Here is a 20,594-nt window from a genome sequence, read left to right on the forward strand (position 1 = left end):
AACTAGAAGCAAATAATTTTTATAGAGTGTTACTGCATGTATTATTAAGATTCAAGGCTTCATTCCCCCCCTTCCCATTATAAATAGTGTCGCAAAGACCTGCGATATCCACTTTGTTAAGTGCTGGGTTCAAGAGATTAAGGGCAATGACTGGCATATAGTTCACTTTTATTTCCATCTCACTGCAACCTCACATCGCTATACATCTGTTTTGTTGATTCAGAAGAGCCCTTGAGCTGCTTTACAGTTGATTTTGACAAGTGCTACAATTTGATATGGGTAGATAATTCTTGCTGAGATGATTTAGAAGTACAGAAATTATAATTTTGAGTAGATATTACCTTTCTTTATGATCAGAAATTTCATGTAATATACTGTGCACTTAAGCATCTTAATCACATTTTTCTCCCTCTCTCTCTCTCTCTTTTTTAAAAAATACATTCTTTTCATCTAATCGAGCAAAGTATCACAAATTAAAATATTGTTCTAAATATATCTTATGTGTTTCCCCCCTTCCTTCTCCCCACTTGGCAACGAAAATGAAGAACCAAAAAATAAAAAAATAAAATAAAAATGTTCATTTCTAACCTTCTCTTCAAAACTATTTGGTTTGGGATTTAATTAAACAGTAAGACATGACAGACTGTACAGGAGGGCTCATTAATGCGCACCTTGGGTGCATTTCAGCTTCTGCTTCTTCTGCTGTTGAGGTGTGGATTAATCAGCACTACCCCTTGGCCCTGAGCATTTATTGTGATTATAAAATGACCACTCAGGAAAAAAAAATAAAACAAAATGTTCTAATGGCAGGAAAGATCATCTATCATATCTGATGATTAGGAGTTAAGAGCAACATTTTTTTTAAATAAAGAAAAGAAAATTGATGTTCATGTTTTATGCAGTGCGGCAAACAGTGTTTTTGTCTGTCTAGAAGAACATCACGGTTCTTCCAAAGAATTTATTTTATTTTATTTTTTAACAGCAAAACATAATCCCAAGTAAGGTAGGACAGCATATGTAAATAGCTGCTCTGTAATGAAGTGGTTTATCTCAGCCCCAAAATTAATGTGATGGGACATATTTGCTCAATGACATATTTTGAATGCCATATATATATATATATATATATATATATATATATATATCACTGTCAAAATGTCTAGCTGGATGTAGGACATTGATATGCTTAGTGATGAGCGCTGACTCCTTCTCCACCTTCTCCAGCTATGCTCCACCAAGGAATGGCAATGGCCAGCTCAGACACCAAATCCATGCCACTTGGAATGGTCAATCCATTCTAGATTTTAGCCTCAACTTTAAAGGAATGGTCCAAGGTGCTGAAGCTATTTGGGAAATATTCATTACGTTCATTACGACTTCACAATAAAATACAAAGCAGACTTAGTATTAGGTGTTAAGAGTGCAGGCCCTACCATTGGGCAGAGAAAAGTGACTGCCTCAGGCAGCCAATGCTGGCAGGGGGGCATCAATATTAACAAGCTGTCCTTGTTAATATGGGGATAGTTTGTTCTTAAACAGGCAATTAAGAGCCATTAGTGTTAACAAAAGACCTGCACCTGGTGGAGATGAAAACTTAGAAATGGCATCTTGATGGAACAACAGAACTGCTTTCATTTTTGTAGTATCCTACAAGGTGCAGGTATAGTTACAATCATCATTCAAAATGAGTGTCTTCACTTCATAATTTACCAATGCAATACTGGCTACACGGCTGCCAAAATGATCTTGTTGTTTTTTTAAAAAATGGGAAATGACATTTACAGCCACACTGAAAAAAAGAGAAAAGAGGAAACCTACGAATTTTCTGTGAATTTGCAGGCTTGAATTTCAGACTTTCCTTTCATGGAAGCCTACACAAATCATGATCAATTTGGGGGGTGGAGGGAGCATTTGGCTGGAAGACTGTGAGTTTCAAACTAGTGGAGTTTCTGGTGGGTTGTTTTTTTTTTTTTAATTTCCTCTCCAGAGGAATATAGCCCAGAGTTTAGAAAATACGAAAAGAAACTTGTAGTAAAAGCTACTCAATTGTAGAGGAATGTTCAAGGTCCCCAAAGAGCAGAACAGAGGGAGACAAGTGACTGGAGGGGTGGGAAACAAGCAGCAAAGATAACAAAGCAGGACTAGGGCTAAGATACCAAAGAAAGCTGAGGGAATTTCAAGATGGTGAGTATCAGAAAGAAAATTATTAGAGCAGCAGGGATGGAATGGGAATTCTTTAACAGAGAGAGAGAGAGAGAGAGAGAGAGAATCAAGATTCCAATCATGCCTCAGAAATTAGGATCTGATCATGCCAACTTTACACATGGGAACAACTCCGCAGTGATGCAAGAAATCACATGAATGTCCCATTTAAGTGAGAAAATTTTGCAAACAGGGACTAACATTATGAAAAGCCATTTTAAATGCACTGTAAATAGTTTTAATTGCACAGTTTAAGAGAAATGACTTGTTGCCTTTAAAACATTATTGTGATGTTCTTTTTTTAAAAAAAAAATCAGAACTGTCTGTGTTCAACAACAGCAATAGCCCTAATGGGCAGAGAATTCTGTACAACTGTCACTCTTCTTGGTGCAAGTTTAGCTTTGTAGTAACTGATCCTTTCTATTCTAATTGAAAATAGGGGTTTGGGATAAGAGAGAAAGGCCCCATACAGACTGGCCAAAATAAAGCTGCTTTGGGTCAGTTTGGAGGTACGCTGTTTAAATGATGCATGTGTCCTAAGAGTCCAGAAGCTTCGCCAAAGCCATGATCCAGTTCTAAGGACTAGAGCACAGCTTTGGCACAGCTTCCGGACTTTTAGTACGCATGCATAATTGAAACAGCATACCTCCAAAGTGACCCAAAGCAGCTTTATTTTGGCCTGTCTGTATGGAGCCGAAGATTGCTGCCCCCCCCCCCCCCATTAATATGAAAATGATGATCCAGTCTTTAATGACTGATTGATTGATTCTCTTTGCGTTGAACTTTGCTTTTTCTGCAGAGTTTAGAGTTCATAATTAAAGTCATATCACTGATTTGTGTCCAGCTGAATTGTGTGGTTCTTATTCATGTGAATAATTTCCACCCAAATAAATAATCTTGCTGAGGTCCACTGGACTTGACATAAGCAAGGGCAGCATGGGAAGTTACCATGCCCCAGATCAATCTTATAAATAGCAGTGAAAAAGCAAGCAATGTAATTCATGCCTGGCTATAGATATATAATATATTGCTTTGAACAAAGTCTCTTCTTGTGTTACATTTGTATTCATATATGTCAAAAATGCAATGTTAGTCCTTTTTAAAATAAATTGGAAGCACTAGTCTATAGTGTATGATTATTTTATTAACTGATAAATCAGCCAGTTCTCAAGGGCATAGAAGGGATAGATTTATTTAATTTACAAATAAACTCTATCCATTCAGCATTTCCATCTCTTATTGGATAGAAGGCATGCATTGTATTAACAACCACCAATACTTATAGATTTTATAGGTTTTTTTTAAAACATGTCAAAACCAAAAATAATGCTTCTTAACCACAGCATGACAAAAAACAAAAGGCATACACCTAACTAGAGACATGAAGGCCCAGGAGGGAAGGGAGCAGGGGGAAAAGATGTTTAGTATAAGTGAATAATAAAAAAATTGTAGATGAAATCCTGCAAAAGAAAAAAATGCTGGATGATAAAAGACATCCCTATTACTTCTGTGTGTGTTTTTTTTCCTCCTCCAGATTCAAAGGCATAGAAGCTGTTCTTCATTTAAAAATAAATCTGTAGGTGTTCAGTTCATGAAGATGATTCAGTCCATGTGTATTGATGTAACAGGTATTCCTCCATAAGTACAGGGAGGAATGTGCAGTAGTCAGTGGTAGCTGACTTCCAGAATGGAGAGATACACATGTACTGTGAGCCGATTCATGAAAGGCTTTTTTTAACCTTATGGGCAAAGAGCTTGGAAAGATTGCTTGTCTGCCCTGCACATCTAAGAATCCCCTGGCCAGCAGGTCTGTGCCCAAAACAGGTAGCCACAATCTACAAACCCTATTTTGCAATATAGGGGACCGCCCAACTCATCAGACCAGTCCGGTTGCTGTGGAGGTAGAGGAGCAGCTCAGTCTGGCAGCCTCCGTGGTAGCAAAAGCCTTCCTGGGCTCTGCACGGCTGTAGGCAGGCCAGCAGCACTTCTGCTCCTTCTGCCGGACTCCAACTCCAAGGTTGCCTAGGAGTGGAAGCACCACACCGCCAGGCGGCTGGGCCCTTCCAGTCCGGTCTGGACTTCAACTCCCAGGATCCCTGGAAGCGAAAGTGGTCCACTATTGGTTTGTGGCAGGGGCGGCATGTTGAGAGATTGGCTGGGTGGCCGGGGGGGTGCCTTCCCTTCCTCCTGGCCACGGATTGGCTGAGTGGCCTTTATAGGGCCATGTGGTGCTGGCACTCAGCACCATTTTAACCAGCTCCTCACCATCCCTCCCTCATTTCAAGGTTGGTGATGCTCTGTCACAACTTTCCAGGGATGGTAGCATAGGTCTCGGATCTGATGGGCATGGTTTCCTGTGCTGCGAAGCACTGGATCGGGAGTCCAATGGGGACCCAGGGGTGCTGAGGGAGTAGCGATGTTGCCAATGTGGGGGTGACATTGATTTAGCGTTCCCCAGTGACAGGGGATGGAGATGTGCATATGCACATAACCAGCACCCAAAGTGGTGTACACATGTCAAGTCAGTCACCCCTCTGTCATCCTGAAGCCTGGCCGTGACCAGGCAATTTGGTTCATTGACCAACACAGGTTCGTGGATGACAGATCCAGATATTATGTTTTTTTGCCAACCCTCTCACTCGCTGGCTGCATTCAATAAAGTTGTGGCCTTTTTCTGCCAATTGGGTCTCTGTTGTGTTATTGCACCTTCCCCTTTCACAGCAATTCTTTATTTCACTGTAAGATTTCACATCCTACTTTTCTCTTGTGAAATCCAGCCTTATAAGGGTACTGTTGTGCCCTAAGAACCAAGCATCTGAACCTTTGTCTGGATACTTCAAACAATGGAAGAGCAGGTTGATAATATGTGAGATGGGAAGGCAATTTGAAATTATTATTGCTGTTGTGGTACTGTGTGCTTTCCAGTCCTTTGCAATTGTGGCAACCTAAAGTGACCCTATCACAGAGTATTCTTGGCAAAATTTGTTCAGAGAAAGTTTGCCTTTGCCTTCCTCTGAAACTGAGAATGTGACTTGGCCAAGGTTACCCTTGGGGTTTCCATGACTGAACAGGGATTCACACCCTGGTTGCCAGAGCTGTATATAGCTCAAACAACCATGCTGGCTTTGAATGAATACTCAAGAGCAATTATCCCTTTTCTCTAATATGGCTGAGATGGAACATTTCTTATGGGGATAAGACAGCCAGGATGATGGTTCTAAAGGACTGACAGCAGAGGCAGATTTTCCACTTGTGTACTAAGATCAGGATACAGAGGAAAGCAAAAATTTGCCAGACCGAGAGGCTAATAAATCCTATTATTAGTAAATATCTCCCTGGATTTTAACAAATGTTGCTGGTTGCAACAAACTGGTTGTGACAAGATATGCCACTTCCATGTCTACACATTTTATGCCTGGGTGCCCTTTTTACTTGTTTGCATCAGTTTCTTGGGTCTACATCAAGACTCTTCCAAAGAGCTTGTTTTTAAACCAAGGAACAGTTTCCTGAGTGAGGCGGGTTATAGACCGCCTATTTGGGGCGGGCTGCACCCGCCCCTTTCCCCGGTGTATCAGGGCCTCAGCGTGCAGAGCGGCAGCCGCTGAGGCCCCGATCCGCCGCTTTTCAGGCTGCGGGGAAGCAGCAAAACGCCGCTTCCCCGCAGCCTGAAAAGGGGTGTCCCTGGGGCTTCAAGCCCCAAGGACACCCCGCGGCGGCGGGGAGAAGGAGAAAGGGGCCACTTGGCCCCTTTCTGTTTTAGTCCGCTGGGCGCAGCCATCTGAAGGCTGCGCCCAGCGGACTAAACCAGGAAGGAGCTCCGAAACGGAGCTCCTTCCTGCTCCGTGTTCAGGGCGCACTAAGCGCCCTGGCGCGGAGCAAGGACATCACGTCCATTCCGCCCCGTCTAGAGGCAGCGCGGCCATGACATCCTCACGGTGGTGGCCGTATGGAAGGGCCTCCGCTGTTTAGTGCGTGATGAGCACACACTAGGGTTAGGGCGCTGCGGAAGCACCGCCCTTTTGTAACCCTAGTGCGTGCTCGTCACGCACTATAGTGCCAGTCTGTAACCGGCCATAGTTGCAAGGTTTGAAGGGCAAATTTTCTCCTCTGTTATATTACAGAGCATTTTCTCCCTGAATATTTGAGCAAGGTGTTAGAAATAGAATGACTTTCTGACACAAACTTAGGTAATTTTGGTTATGTAGATAGGCAAAAACAAAGAACTCAGAATAAACAACTTATCTAAACACTGAATAAATTTTCATTCCAGCCCATAAAGTCCAGTTTGATAACCTTCAAAATAGCATTGGTGCTGATGTTTGTGTCTATCTTGCTCACGTACATTTGACTTCATTTGTATATTTACTCCTTTATGTTAATGGGGGATAAAGATGGAATAAATGATCAACCCTCATCCCTCATACTATAAACCACTCCTTAATGAAGATTATTAACATTTCCAGGCATACAAATGGTCAAAGCCAGCACAGAATTTACTGGTTATGCCGAAAACAGCAAATGTAGCATAGCAGTAAATGGTGCCCTGTAAATTCTGTCTTTATAGTGTGACATAATATTGCATTTCTGTGACATTTCCCATTGGATAGAATAAAAGTTCTTCAGCAGGAAGAATGTAGTTTAAGACCTTCACTTCAAGATGCTTTGCAAGTTACTGCCAGGTTTAAAAAAGGATGTAGTATGACTTATGGCTCATCTACACTGGGGCCAGAGCTGGCCCAGATTCCCTCCATTACCTCTGTATTCTGTAGTGACACCTGGCAGCTACATACAGATTCTTCCCCACTATGTTGCCCAGTGCCACAGCTGCTGGTACAAACTACTCCCTCTGAGGTCAGAAACGTGGAGCCCAGTGTCAGTTACATCACTGGAGCCCTTGTTTTGACATCAGGAGAGAGCAACTCAGCATCTGTAGCACAGGTGACACAGAGGGTACAGATGTGTAGGCAGCTGCCTGGCATTATGGTGTATTGCTCCGGGTATTTCTACAAAATTGGGAACAAAAGTAAAGCTTTTAAAAATTAGTTTAAGGGAGGGATAGGGTGGATCTAGTGTGGAACTGGCCCTATATTGTAAAGACAGTCTGCACTTGAGTCAGAGATTTGGCCCTGCATTGTAAAGACAGGTTGTCATAAGGATGGGATAAGACCATTTTATTTGGCTTATCCAGACAAGGCTCAAGATTTTTGTTTTAACACTTCATCTATAATATCTGAAAATCAAGCTGGTTTACAAACCTTGTGCAATATAGGTTGCTGTCCCTATGGTGAGAACTAATAAATATCCCCACCGCTGTGTTTGCACAATGGTGACCAGCTTGTAAGTCTAAGTGAGTCACGATGGTTATTTACTGAGAGAAGTCCTGGATTTATTTCCAAGGTAAATCTCTGCACTGGGGGAAGGAGACCTCCATTGGGAAGGACTGTGACTTAATAGCATGATACATGGTTTAATTAAATCATGTATAAATTTTAAAAATTCCTTTAAAAAACTTTCTTAGTTAATACTTTATACTGTGTTGTGGTTTTAGTGCATTTCTCTAGCTGTATGGAAGCTCAGTGTGTTCAATCTTCTATTGTAATTGATCATTGCCTAAACCCATGTGATTTTCAGTCCCTCTCTCTTGAGAATAGGATTATAGTTTGAGGGGCTGCTTTGCCTCCCAAATAAGAATTCTGCCCCTAAATGAAATGCTCTTCAATCCTCATATTCCTAACATTGTAGAGAGTGAGACCTTGAAAATTGTTCACACCCGGAACTCTTACATTTGCTATAGTTCACACTCTTTTACATTTGCATCTTTACCTGCACCTTTTCTTTGAATGCCTGAATTACATTTCTAAAGACAACTGCAGTCCTATAAATGGGGACTGAACGGAAATTTCATTGAGGGAGCTGAATTCTTATTTGAGGAGTAATGCCCTCATTTTGCCCCCCCCCCATCCTGGTGTGGATGTGTCTAACACCTTTCACCCATGCCTCAAACGCATTGCAGTCCTCGTGGTCTCCTTGTATTTTTCCCCATTGTGTCTTGTTACAATTTTCTAAGGCGGAGTACAGACTGCCCGAAAGAGGGGGCCAGTGACCGCCCCTCTTTTCCGCGTAACTGCACTGCAGCAACCAAATTGTGCGGCGCGGCTACACGGAAACAAAAGGACTGCTAAAAAGCGGCTCCTTTTAGCGCCGGTGCAAACTGCCTGCGGTGGCGTGAGGACATCGCTGCCGTGTGCACCCATCTGGAAGCCGCGCAGCAGTGACATCACAGCTGTGCACGCCGTGTATATGGCGCCGCACAGCTGTGACATCCTAGGGTAGTGGGCCATCTGGAAACAGCGCCCTGAGGCAAGCCTAGCACATCGCCAGGACATGCTAAAGGGCCTGTGTGTACAGGGCCTAATTTTTCTTTTAAAGAATTCTTTGGAGATGGTCCAAAAGGAATAAGCAGTATTTTTTGGGGAGGCAAGTGCTCTGAAGAAACAAATATGACAGTATCTCCATTAGAATTTACCAGTTTAATACTATACCCTTCTCCCTCCACCCCCAGGGCTATCCCCCTGAACTAGAGCTTCCTCCTATGCTCTATGCTCCAGAATGTATTCCTGTTTTTCAGAGCAAGCTTTTGGGTATTCTTAGGACTTTTGTGGGGAGACAAAATCCCTGTCCATACACACAGAGTCACAAAGGTATTCCTTATACATGTGGAAATTCAGTTTTAGATAATAGTTCAATGTTTTAAAGTGAGTTGTTTGGTTTTTGGGTTTGTTGATTTTAATTTGTTTTTCTTTCCCATCTGTACATTGGTAGATAAATCCAGCCATAGGGTGTCTGTTAATTTAAATAAATAAACTAATGAGCAAATCAGTCAGCCACAATGCTTTGTATAGAGCTTCATCTCTGGCATCTCCAGGTAGATCTAAGAAAGAAGTCCTTTCTGAACCCCGAAGAGGTGATGCCAGTCAGTATTGCATAGGATTGACCTATGTTAGTGGGGTTTTTTCACTCACAACTCCCATCAGCCTCTAGCCAGCATAGTCAGTGGTCAGGGATTAAGGAAGATGCAGTCCAAAAATATTAGGAAGGTTGCCCAATTGTTGCCCATGCATGGTGTAGACAACCCTGAATGAAATAGAGTAGTAGTCTGACCTGATGGAAGGCAGGGTGTTGGGCTTCTTTTTGAGACTCTACTGAAAAAAAAGATCCCCATGAAAAAGTAAAGCTATTACATTATTTACTCTGCACTAGGGTTGCTAGGCCTTGAGGTTTCAGGGCCAAAATCTGAGATTTAGATATTTGTGACATCACAGGAGTTGAGCTCTGGTGATGTTACAAGGACTAGCAACTGGTGGTGTCCTTAAGCAAGATACATGGCACATCAATCATGGTTGCTCAGAGTATCCCACTCACATCAAAACATGTCTAAAAATTGAGGAAATACATATAAACATATTTTGCAAGGAAGTTTCTTTGCTTTGACATTTTCCCCCTTTGCCTGCAGACTGGAGCCGGGCCCTGAGAAGTGACAATCCTGCTGAACTGAGCTATTTCTTAATCTCCTGAGGAATTCTCCTTCAAGTTGGTAAGACCCTGTGAAGGTGGGGGAGAGCAGTGCTGCGTCTATCCACTCTCCATCACTGTCTTTTCACTCTCCACTTGTTTAGGAGAAAGACTTGCCCTCTGGGCTTTTTTTTTTTTTTTTTTTTTTTTTTTTTTTTTTTTTTTTTGCACCTATGTAAGGTCTCTGCATGATTTCAAACATTGATTCTCCCAAGTTATAAACCATGTGGGGAGCAAACTGAAAACACTCCCTGCTGCAATGGTTTTCCTTCAAGACATGGAGGGAAATAACAGAGGGCAGGCAGGCAGGACTAGCTTGCTCATCTTTGTTCTCCCCTTTGGCATGTTCTTTCATGCCTGGAGGAATGGTAGTAGCCTTTATTTATCCCATACAGTCTCCTGTACTTTGCACTGACTGAAAGAATCACAAAAGATAAATTGTTCAGAATTTGGTGTAGGCTTTGTGGCTAGTTTCCTCTGCTTAAAAAAAAACTGACCACAGATTTAGTATGCGACTGTCGAATGTGTTACATCTCCAGTCTAAATTGAGTCCAGCTACACACTTTTGTAGTTATATTAGTTTCCTGAAAAAGAAAAAAATCCCCCCACCTTTTCAGTGTTATGTAAGAAAAAGATTTCTGTAAGTGATAGGTTGGTACATTATTATCTTGCATTAGTTACCTTGCATAACATTATGTCATTATATTATCTTTAAGAAAACTAATATTGGGTAATGGTATCCCCTAAAATAATACATATCTGTTAAAAAAGACATACTCCCATGTTTCCATACATGCATCTCACAGTTTGAATGAAATGTTATTTTTGCCAACGGTACTGTTTTCCCTTTTGTGTTATCACACATAATAATGCATGCAATATACACACTATGTAGCAAAAATGGTATAAAGGTGTCTTTAATAGTGTGCACAATTTTTCTCTCTCTTTTTAAAAATTGAGTTTGAAATTACTGCAAAATGCCAAGGTATAAAATCTCCCTAAACTGATATTTGTGGCACTCCTGTTACTGAAATGGGGGGAAAGGGAGGAATCAAGGTTGTCATCAGGGTCCCTTAGCCTGTCACATCTGCTTTCCCATGGAAATTACATTTCTATTTTCTTTTGGCACTTAAGAAAATATCCCAAAACGTTCAATGCCTTAGTTTAATGAATGCAATATTTTAAATGGAATATATTGAAAATGTAAAGGAACTCTGCTTGCCTTTTCCAATATGATTAATATTTTATTTTTTAAAAAAAGCAAATTAAAGAAAAATCCCCAACCTAAGGTCAACAGTGCCTGTTTAAGGGAACTATCGTATTCTATTCTCTTCAATACTCTGTCTTTTTCAGAATATTAATGGGAGAAAGAGTGACAAGAATGACTTAGACGTACATGTCAGGAGAAAGGGTCAGCTCTTGGCAGTAGGTTGTTAATTCACATCCATTAATGAAATTTATCCTCCTTACTGCTCCTTCTCTCTCTCTGTCCCCCTCTCTTTCTTTCTCCCCCCCCCCCTCTCTTTAAATAAAAAGGTCCTTTTTTGAGAGAACATCATGGACTTTTCACAGAAGCTGAGAAGGGCCACAGGGGCAGGCCGAGGTAAGAGACTGACAATCTTCAGGTGATTAAGGAGACTCAAAGGCTAGGTAGACCTACAAAATGAATAACTATGGACCCAGAACCATGCCATAAGGCTCAATGGCTTGTGATTTGCAAGTTGATAAGACAAGAAGATTAATAATGCTGCATGATAATGGCTGCTCCCTCTCAGCTGGGGAGATGGTAATGATCTGATATTGCTGTAGGAGCAGTTCAGTGTGCTGCAGAGAGGAGGGTGCGGATTCACTCATCCCAATTGGCCCCCAGGACATAGAGATTTTGAAAAATGGGAATGCAGTTACAATTTTAATTAGATATAAAGTTTTTAATAATTTTGCTGAAATGAGGACTTCAAAGAACATATTTTGCAGCATTCAGGCCCATAACTCCTGAGTGACAGTTTTGGTTAATTTGCAAGTTTTCAGATCAAACTTTGCCCCTGGCTCCATGCTGAGGGTAAAGTAAAATGTCAATTTCTTTCCTCAGTGATCTCGAGCATCTTATTTAGGCAGGTGTGCTGAATTCTCTTATTCTGTAGATGTTAGTGGAACAAAACTACTCATTAAAATATATGCTTCATTTTTTCTTTTAAAAAAAGAATGAACGAATGAATGCAAAATGAAAGAAAGAAAGAAAGAAAGAAAGAAAGAAAGAAAGATTAGCTACATAAATAAAATCAGGAGTATTAAAAGGACGCAGTCAGCAAGAAAAATGTACAGCAATATACAACATAAAATTTTAAAGGAGAATCAGGGTAATATTGTGTATGAAAAGTGATTAAACGTTAGCATATCATCATACTGGCACTGCATATTATTATCAAAGAATGTATAATTTATATCTTTCTTCCCAATTAGTTAGTTTTGCAAAAGTGTTCTCCCCCCCACCCCATTCTGAACCATATCCCCCCCCCAGTTAAATTCACATATATTGCAGATTTATGAATCCTGAAATGATTACATTTGATATCTGAAGTTGGCAATCTACAAACACAAGCAAGAGAGAAGAATGTTGTCACTCAACTGAGAGTCCTGATTCAGCTCCTTCCTTCTCTGTTTTACTTTCCAGCTTTTCCGGGAGCTGTACAGAGAAAACAGGCTGCCAGGCAGCAGTTTTAACAAGCACCCTCTGATGCAAAGCACATAAAAATAAAACGGAAAGGGGAGGAGGTGTTATAATGTCTAAGCAAATACAGCAAATTGGTAGAAATAAGTTGCTTGTCATGTCTTATAGAAGAAAACATTTCCTTGTTGGAGACATCACCTCGATGAGTGACTTGATACGGCTTGTTTTCTCTTTTTCCCCTTGGATATCCTGTGGTTATATATAATATTTCTTTGTTTTCAGCACAGTCAGGCACTTGGAAGAATCCCTTTTGACCAACAAGTTCCTACAGCAAAAAGGGTTCTAGAAATTGTATTCAAGGTCACCATCTTGGGATTATCTGATGTCTACCCAATGACAGTGCTGCAATACTGGAACAATAGAAGTCGACTGTTCAAACTTCTCAGAGCTTTTTCAGGTAGACACTTGTAAGTTTGGATCATTTGAACTGGAGGTGTTCAAAGCAATCTGAAATTAATCTGGACAGCTGGCTTCATCTGTGATTTATGCCAGGTGTATGCTTAGTGTCAGAATCACTCCAAAAGAATATTCAAGCAGTCCTCACATAAAAAGTAGGCACAGAGGAAAGGAAAACGAACACAACACTCCTCTCCAATGAATCACTGTTGTCATCTATGTAGGATCAATATGGCACATTGCTATTCAGCATCCCCCCCCCACCCCCATTTCTACTCTTCTTGGAAAGCTCCATGGCATACTAGCAAAGCCCAGCAAGCTCCTTCACAATAAAGGTCTTTCAATGCTAAACATCACCTAATATATGGTGAGCTCAACACCCTTCCTCCCAGCATGTCTCAGGAGACAATGAACTACAAAGTAAAGTATATGTCAAGGCTTAGAATCCACTCAAAGACACCTCACACATGACACTTTTTTCTAAACAGAAATTAGTCTGGTTTGAGGGGAAAGTACAAAGAACACATAGACCAAATGTGCCCAGAATGCAGATTTTTGACATTATTAAAATGTGTTAAGAATAGCTTCCAAAGTGTATATACAGGATTGTCACACCCTATGGTATACATGTACTCCCCACTCCATCCCATCACACACAGACAGGATAATATCCACAAGCCAAAATGGGGAAAGGGGCTTAATTCTATCTTGAAAAAAGGCAGATAACAATTTCAGATAAAGCTTTAGAGGATCTTTGGTATCTGCAGGGTTTGGTTCCAGGATGCCTCATGGATACCAAAATCCATGAATGCTGAAGTCTCCTTAAATAGTAGTTTTAGAACGGGACTGCTGCTGGACATTGAAATGTGAGTAAATGGGAATAAACTGGATAAATTGCTTATATTCCAGCTCAATTGATGCCTTAAATAGGTTGCCAATTTGTGTAAGGACCTTTTCACATGGGGAAAAGTGGAAGGTTAAACTGGTCACAATGTCATCCAGGGCATTAGGGACAATTTCAGACAGCACTGTGCACAAACCGGTTCAAATCCAAACAGAAAGAGCGGTGAACCAGGGAATAAGCATTTTCACAAAAATACAGTGTTTTTATTTCCAGTTCATTCATGAAATTGCTTTCTTCATGTAATTGCAGCAGTCTGAAAATCATGTGCTGGATTCTCCTTGTTCCCAGATTTCCCATGGTTCCTTTACTGTGCTGAGGATAGGGAGGCAGCCTTATTCTTAAAGGGACACACTACACACACACCTCTTTCCCTTGCAGGGCTGGTCTCTTCCTCTGGAACCTCTAAGCTTTAAGTCTAAGGGAACAGCTGGTGGGAGAAGGCAGAGAGAGGACGTTTTGGAATTCCTCCTAGGAGGGAGAAATGGAGGCTATGTCCTGGAAAAGGAGAGCATCTGGGAGTTTCAGCCCTTGCTGAAATGAGGCAGGTTTATGGACCAGCCACCTCCTCTTTCTCTCTAGTTAGTGTGTGTGTGTGTGTGGTATATGGGAGTTTGCAAAGGGAAACCTCAACCTTCTTCTGAAACAGCTTCTGGGGAAAGACAATTTTCTTCCCAGGTTTCCCTTCCCTCTCTAGAATGTGTGTGTGTGTGTATGCACTTGCGGAAGTGACAGTTTGGAGCACGTGCAAAAAAGTTATTTCCAAGCTATCAATGGGATTTGTCCTCATCTGTCTGTCTGTCATTTTAGCAACCTATGGAAGGATGCAAGGCTGAGTGGAACTTGGAGCCCTGCCTGGGATCAAACTCACAACCACAGTATAGGCTAATCATTAGTTAATTTGATTGCTTTTCTGGGATGCCATCACTTTAACCATTTTTGGGATGGAAGCACATAGGCCCCTATGTGATAATGTCCTAAGTGGTCTGGAATGTTATGCTTTTCAGAGGTGTAAGACAAAATGGCTATAAATGCGGAATTGTCATAAGTGCAGCTGAGTTTTTCTTTGTGGTTGTTTGTCTTTCATGTGACTAATGTGGTTTAGGTTCATATGCACTCTGCTGGATCACAGAAAAATGTTGTAATGGTTAATTGAATTTTTTATTCCTCTGCATACTGGAGCCTCTTCATTTGTTGTCTGCTTTTAACATGTGTGTCTGTTTTGCTTTCCCCTTTGCATTTCCCCAGCCTATGTTAGGTAGAAGAAAAGATTGAGATCTGTCCATAAGTAATACAAATTACTTCACCAGAGAGAAAGGGGGGCAGAGAGAGGACAAAATGTTCATCGTGAATTATTAAAACAGCACGCGACCACGATGCTTTGAAACCCAACAATATTTTGCACAGTGTGCGCATATGGTTTATTAGGTGAAATTCAGTAAGGTGAGTGTTCTGTAGCACTTTTCTAGTCTGTTTTTCCAGCTGGACAATCTATCACATTCAGATTTTCCCACTTCAACCAGTGCTTGTTATAACTTCTCATTTCATGTCCAAGTGTTAAGATGATGGACAGCCTTTGCTGATTCAAATTTATCTATGCTTTAAAGAGACGAAAAAATGTTGGCTATTAACTTGCTGAAGCCCAGTACCTTGCCCTCACTAATGTGCTCTCGTTGCTGGTTTTGGCATTTTACCTAGTTCCCTGTGTGAATTAAAGTATACTGTTTTAAAGAAAAATGTAATTTATCAAATGTTACACTCCAGGATGAAAACTGCTCTTCAGTGACCATATAATCATATGAACTCAGCTTTCCAAGTGTGGATCGGTATGAAGCCAAAATGGCACCATCCATACGCAGAAGGCTCAGGAAAGCCCAAAGTTTGCAGAAGCAGGTGTGTGTGTGTGTGTAAGCCGTATTAGGTGGGATGGTCCTAGCATTCCCTTTTAGCATGGGGAATACAGTAAGATAAGAACCCTGAAATACTTGGAAGGGAGAAGAATGAGACTATGGAACAAGAGCAATGGGGATGCATAAGTTAGGGTAAAAGGAACCTATTTGTGTTCTGGTGTCACAAAGAGAAGATCAGCATGTCACTCAGTGGGGGAAAGAAGACCGATAATTGAAAACAGTTTGTGTGGCACAAAGGTTGTAGCTAAAAGTTGCATGAGTGATATAGAAAGGAGACTGTTATGAAAAAGTGCAATGAAGAAAAACCAGAGAGCACAGGACATAATGTTGCTATCGGGTCTTTCTCATTTTGAAGGGCATCCCACAGTTTATATACATTTTTAAAATCCATGGAGGAAAATAATAGCCTGACCTCACATTTTATTCCCTTCTGCTTTCTTTGATGCAGGCAAAAATGTGGTTGAATATAATAATAATAACAACAACAACAACAACAACAGTATTTATTTATAACACACCTCTCCCTGTGTTGGATCAAGGCGGTAACAGCATATACTGTAAAAATATGTGCAAATCTTGGCCAAATATGGGCATCAAGACAGAAAACCAAGATCTCATCACAGGTGAAATTATAACTGAAAGAAAAAGGCTTAACATAGACAGAAAAGTGAATCTATTTGTGCCTAAGTGAGGTGGGATCAGTTACCTCAGTATTCAAACAGAAAGGAAAGTTTAGTATCATGAGGTAAATTAAGCAGGCTACATTTAATAGGCTCAGATTCACTTTTCAAAGACAGTTCAGTACACATAGCTGATTATTGTTGTTGATAACCAGTGAAAACAGTCTTTGACAAAAGCATTAGAACTGGTAATGTTTATAGCGTGATTGGTATATTAATCATAATCTCCAGTTCAAGCCTTCATAAATGTGTACATTGGCATGTATATGCACCCCTATATTTTCAGGGAAGTTTTCAAGGTCTTCTTGACACTGGGCCTCTGTGCCACTCCATATTGAAAGCCACATTTGCACATGAAAGTAGCTTCATGGGATACGTGTCTGGGTCAAGCAATGTCCATGGGAAACTCCTAACATATAAATGGGTATTACTCGGGTTTTTTAAAACTAGAGATAGCAAAGATCCTGATGCTATGTAGTTCAGGGGTAGGAATTGTGTGGTCTCCAGAAGCTATTGGACTGGCAACACTGATCATCCCAGGCTATGCTGGTTGGGCTGCTGGGAGCTGCAATCTAGCAAGATCTGAAATCTAGGGTTGGTGTCAACCGATGCGGGCATTTATGGTCTCACCCCCCCCACACACACACACACACACTGACCTCCTTTCCTTTCACCCCATAGTAATATTTTTTTCCACTAATGTTACTCATAAATTGTAATTCTCATATGCCACTGAATGTCATGCAAATAGTTGTGTCAACTAGCAAAATTAAAATTACACCGTCAAATAACAACATATGCATAACCTAAATGTATTTACATATACATAGTGAAGATTTGTTTAAAATGTGTTTTTTTAAAAAAATGTAAAAAGAATTTTAAAAATTAAAAATTAATTTTTTATTTTTTAAAAAAATTAAAATTTGAAATTTTGAAATTTTAATTTTAAAATTTTGGAGGGTCTCTCCTTTCTCCTTCCACTGAGCTCCACCCTACTCCCACCATCTCTTAAAGCATTTTAAAGGGAAACAGATGCATGCCACAGCCTGTTTCTGCCAAAATACTGATGGTTGAGGAGCAGTGGAATCACCCCCCCCCCTTAGGGTGCCACCAGATGTGGTCCACCCATACCCCTCTAGTGAGGCCACTGGGATGAGGTGAGAAATTAGGTGCGGGTGGAAGAAGGCAGGAGGGAAATAACAGTATCCTGTCCACAAAGGTTGAATTACATTCTTTCTAAGGAGATTAGCACATATAAAGAGTTTTATCTCCAATGGGATAAAGGCACATTTAATTTTCAAAATGGGTGTTATTGCATTCACCCATGCCAGGGCGAATCCAACCTGTGTACAGCCCAGATGGCAGCTGGGCTTATCTTGGGCCTTTTCAAAAACAGGAAAATCCCATGTTTGAAAAGGCTCAGGATAAGCCCAGATGGCAGCCAAGCTGTATACGGGTTGCATTCCCCCCAGCATGGGTGAATGTGATAACACCCATTTTGAAAATTAAATGCACCTTTATCCCATTGGGGATAAGGTTCTTTAAAGCCAATGCACTAATCTCCCAAATAAATATGTTTAGGATTACACTGTGTGTACTGCTTTTACAAGCCATAATCCGACCAAGCTATGAATATATGTGACCCAAGGGCTCCCTTTGCACTTTGGGGCCAATAGAAAAAGTTGCTTTTTTGGACCAGCTTTTGGACCAGGTCATGCCATTGGTGGTGGTGGTGGGAGATTTGGGAGTTTAATTCACAAAAGGAACTTTTTTCAAGGTCTGGTTTTGATAGCTAGTGAGATAGTCTGCTTTTGAAACTGAAGACTGGATTTTAATCTTTGCTCTGTTGCCATTTACATGGCAAAAACTGTGGTGCAAATCCTGATTCTGCACATGCTTCTCACTTGTATGCATGTAATTCTATACCCAGTTTCATTGATTCAGGAGAACTAATCCACAATCCCATACCCTCCTACATTTCATAGAGGAAAATCAGGATACATGGGGCCAAACAATATCAGAGTGTGGTCAAGATGGCAAAAATTATTAATAAGGAAGAACATGCAAAACAGGCAAAATAAGCTGCAGCAAAAGCAATAGCAAGTAGTTTGCTTTTGCCTTAGCCTGCAGGGAATCTCAAGATCCTCACCTTCTTTTCCTTCTTGCATCCTACTGGGTTAATTTATTGTAAACTGCTTTAGTACTTTACACTGCAATAAACTGGAGGAGGGGGAGAAAGTATGATATCACTAAGGTCTATGATGTCTCAAGAGGTTATCCCTAGGTCCCTGAAATCACCTGGCAACTCCACTGCCAGCTCTTTCCTCAAATATAGTCCTCCCATAGGCATGAGGACTAAAGGTGTGTATGTGACGTGGGAGCTGCTGCAAGAGTGCTAATATTGGAGGAAGAGAGCAGAGTGGGGGGAGACTTAAACTTCCCCTACCTATGCAAAGTCATCCCAGCTCAGAGCAGAGTATTAGGTGTTTGTATGTGCCTTCAGGTCACCTGGCAATGTATGACAACCCATAGATTTTACTGAGTTTTCTTACGCAAGGAATATTCAGATGGTTTTGCGAGTTGCTTCCTCTGAAATACAGCATACAACACTTGGTATTTGTTAATAGTCTCCCATACAAGAACTAACCAGAGCTGGCCCTGCTTAGCTTACAAAATCAAACAGGATCTGGTGTCTTTGGGATATTTAGGCCCTATTAGTATTTGGTGTTTTGCAAGTTTTAAAAGGCTTCCTTGCATGGTTGGTATACATTCAACATAGCATCTATTTTATTCCTAAGTCTCATTGATTCCAGTGCCATGTACTTAATTCTCATGGAATTTGGTGGCTTATGTTGATAACTCTGTCCCACTAAAATCAATCAGATATTGTCTGTGCTGGCTTGTGACCCTTACTTTTAGAGAGATAGGCCTTTTATGAAAGATCCATTTCATCAGACTGTACGTAGTCTCACCATCAATAATTATATGGAAAATGCAGTTTGGCAGAAATAAATGAGCACAGAGAGACCAGGGCTAAGAAATGCAGAGACTCATATACTAGGATGTGGAGTAGAGGAGGCCTTGCTGGATTGGGGAATAGAAAAAGAGCAAATTAATTCTTTTAATATATTTTAAAAGGCTTTGATGTTATTGTGCATGGAAAGAGGGCCTGTTTTCCCCATGGGCTTCAGATAGTTGCCTGCCACAGGGGTGGAGTGGGTGATAAGTTCTAAAAACCTAGTTAAAACCTCCCCCCCCCCCCTTCTTCCTTTTCTTAAGATATTTCTTGGCTTCATAAACATTTCTAGCTTCTTCTGTTATGCATGTTTTTCCTCAGCGCCTATAGATAAGAGCAAATTGAATAGCAGTGATTGTGCAAAGCTCTCTGTTTTATGTTGCAAAGGAAGTTTTCTGTGCATCTTTGAAAATTCCCTTCGGTGACAATACGCAGTCAGCATATATCCTTGTGAAAAAAATTCGAAAAAGATGAAGGTATTACCCAATCTGATCTATCTAAATATACCATCAGAACTGAAAAAAATAATTTGTCATAAATAATGTATTTTTAAGTCATCACATTTTATTTCTTTCTAGATTTTTTTTTTTGCAATAGATTTAAACGAAGTAAAAAAAAATGCAGCAAGTGAACAACTTCCTTGCTGTAGGATGTCAAAACTTTTAAACACTAGTAACCTTGCTTTCTTCTTTTGTAAAGGTTTTTTTTTTAAGTTTCTAATTTTTTTAAAGCAATTGACACTAACTTTTTAAAAATCTAAAGGCTTTTTGCAGTGCCATAATATTGAAAACTGGCATAAACAATGATTTAAACCAATTTTAAAAACACAATTGTTTATTCCATATCTTAGATGCCTTTTCTTCCTAAACAAGAAGTTAAAAACTATACACACAATTACCTGAATCCTTTTGTTCAACTAGAATAGTTTAGATTATTATGCTATATTATGCTTCGATTATTATGCTATGTCATGGATTTTAGATTTTTGTACCTTGTATTTTTTAATGTATTTTTTGACTTTTTGTATAATTAATTCATTGTATTATGTTTGCTGTGATGTAATTGGTGGGGGGTTGTATTTTTGTATTTTGTTTTCTTTGCTTGTAATCTGGCTTGATTCCACGAGGAAAAGGTGGAATGTACACAAATAAATAAATAATAACAGACACATTGAATCAATTTGCTGATT

Source organism: Sceloporus occidentalis, unplaced genomic scaffold (assembly GCF_023333645.1).
Source record: "Sceloporus occidentalis isolate IW3139 unplaced genomic scaffold, rSceOcc1.0.p SCAF_5, whole genome shotgun sequence".
Classification (NCBI taxonomy): Eukaryota; Metazoa; Chordata; class Lepidosauria; order Squamata; family Phrynosomatidae; genus Sceloporus; species Sceloporus occidentalis.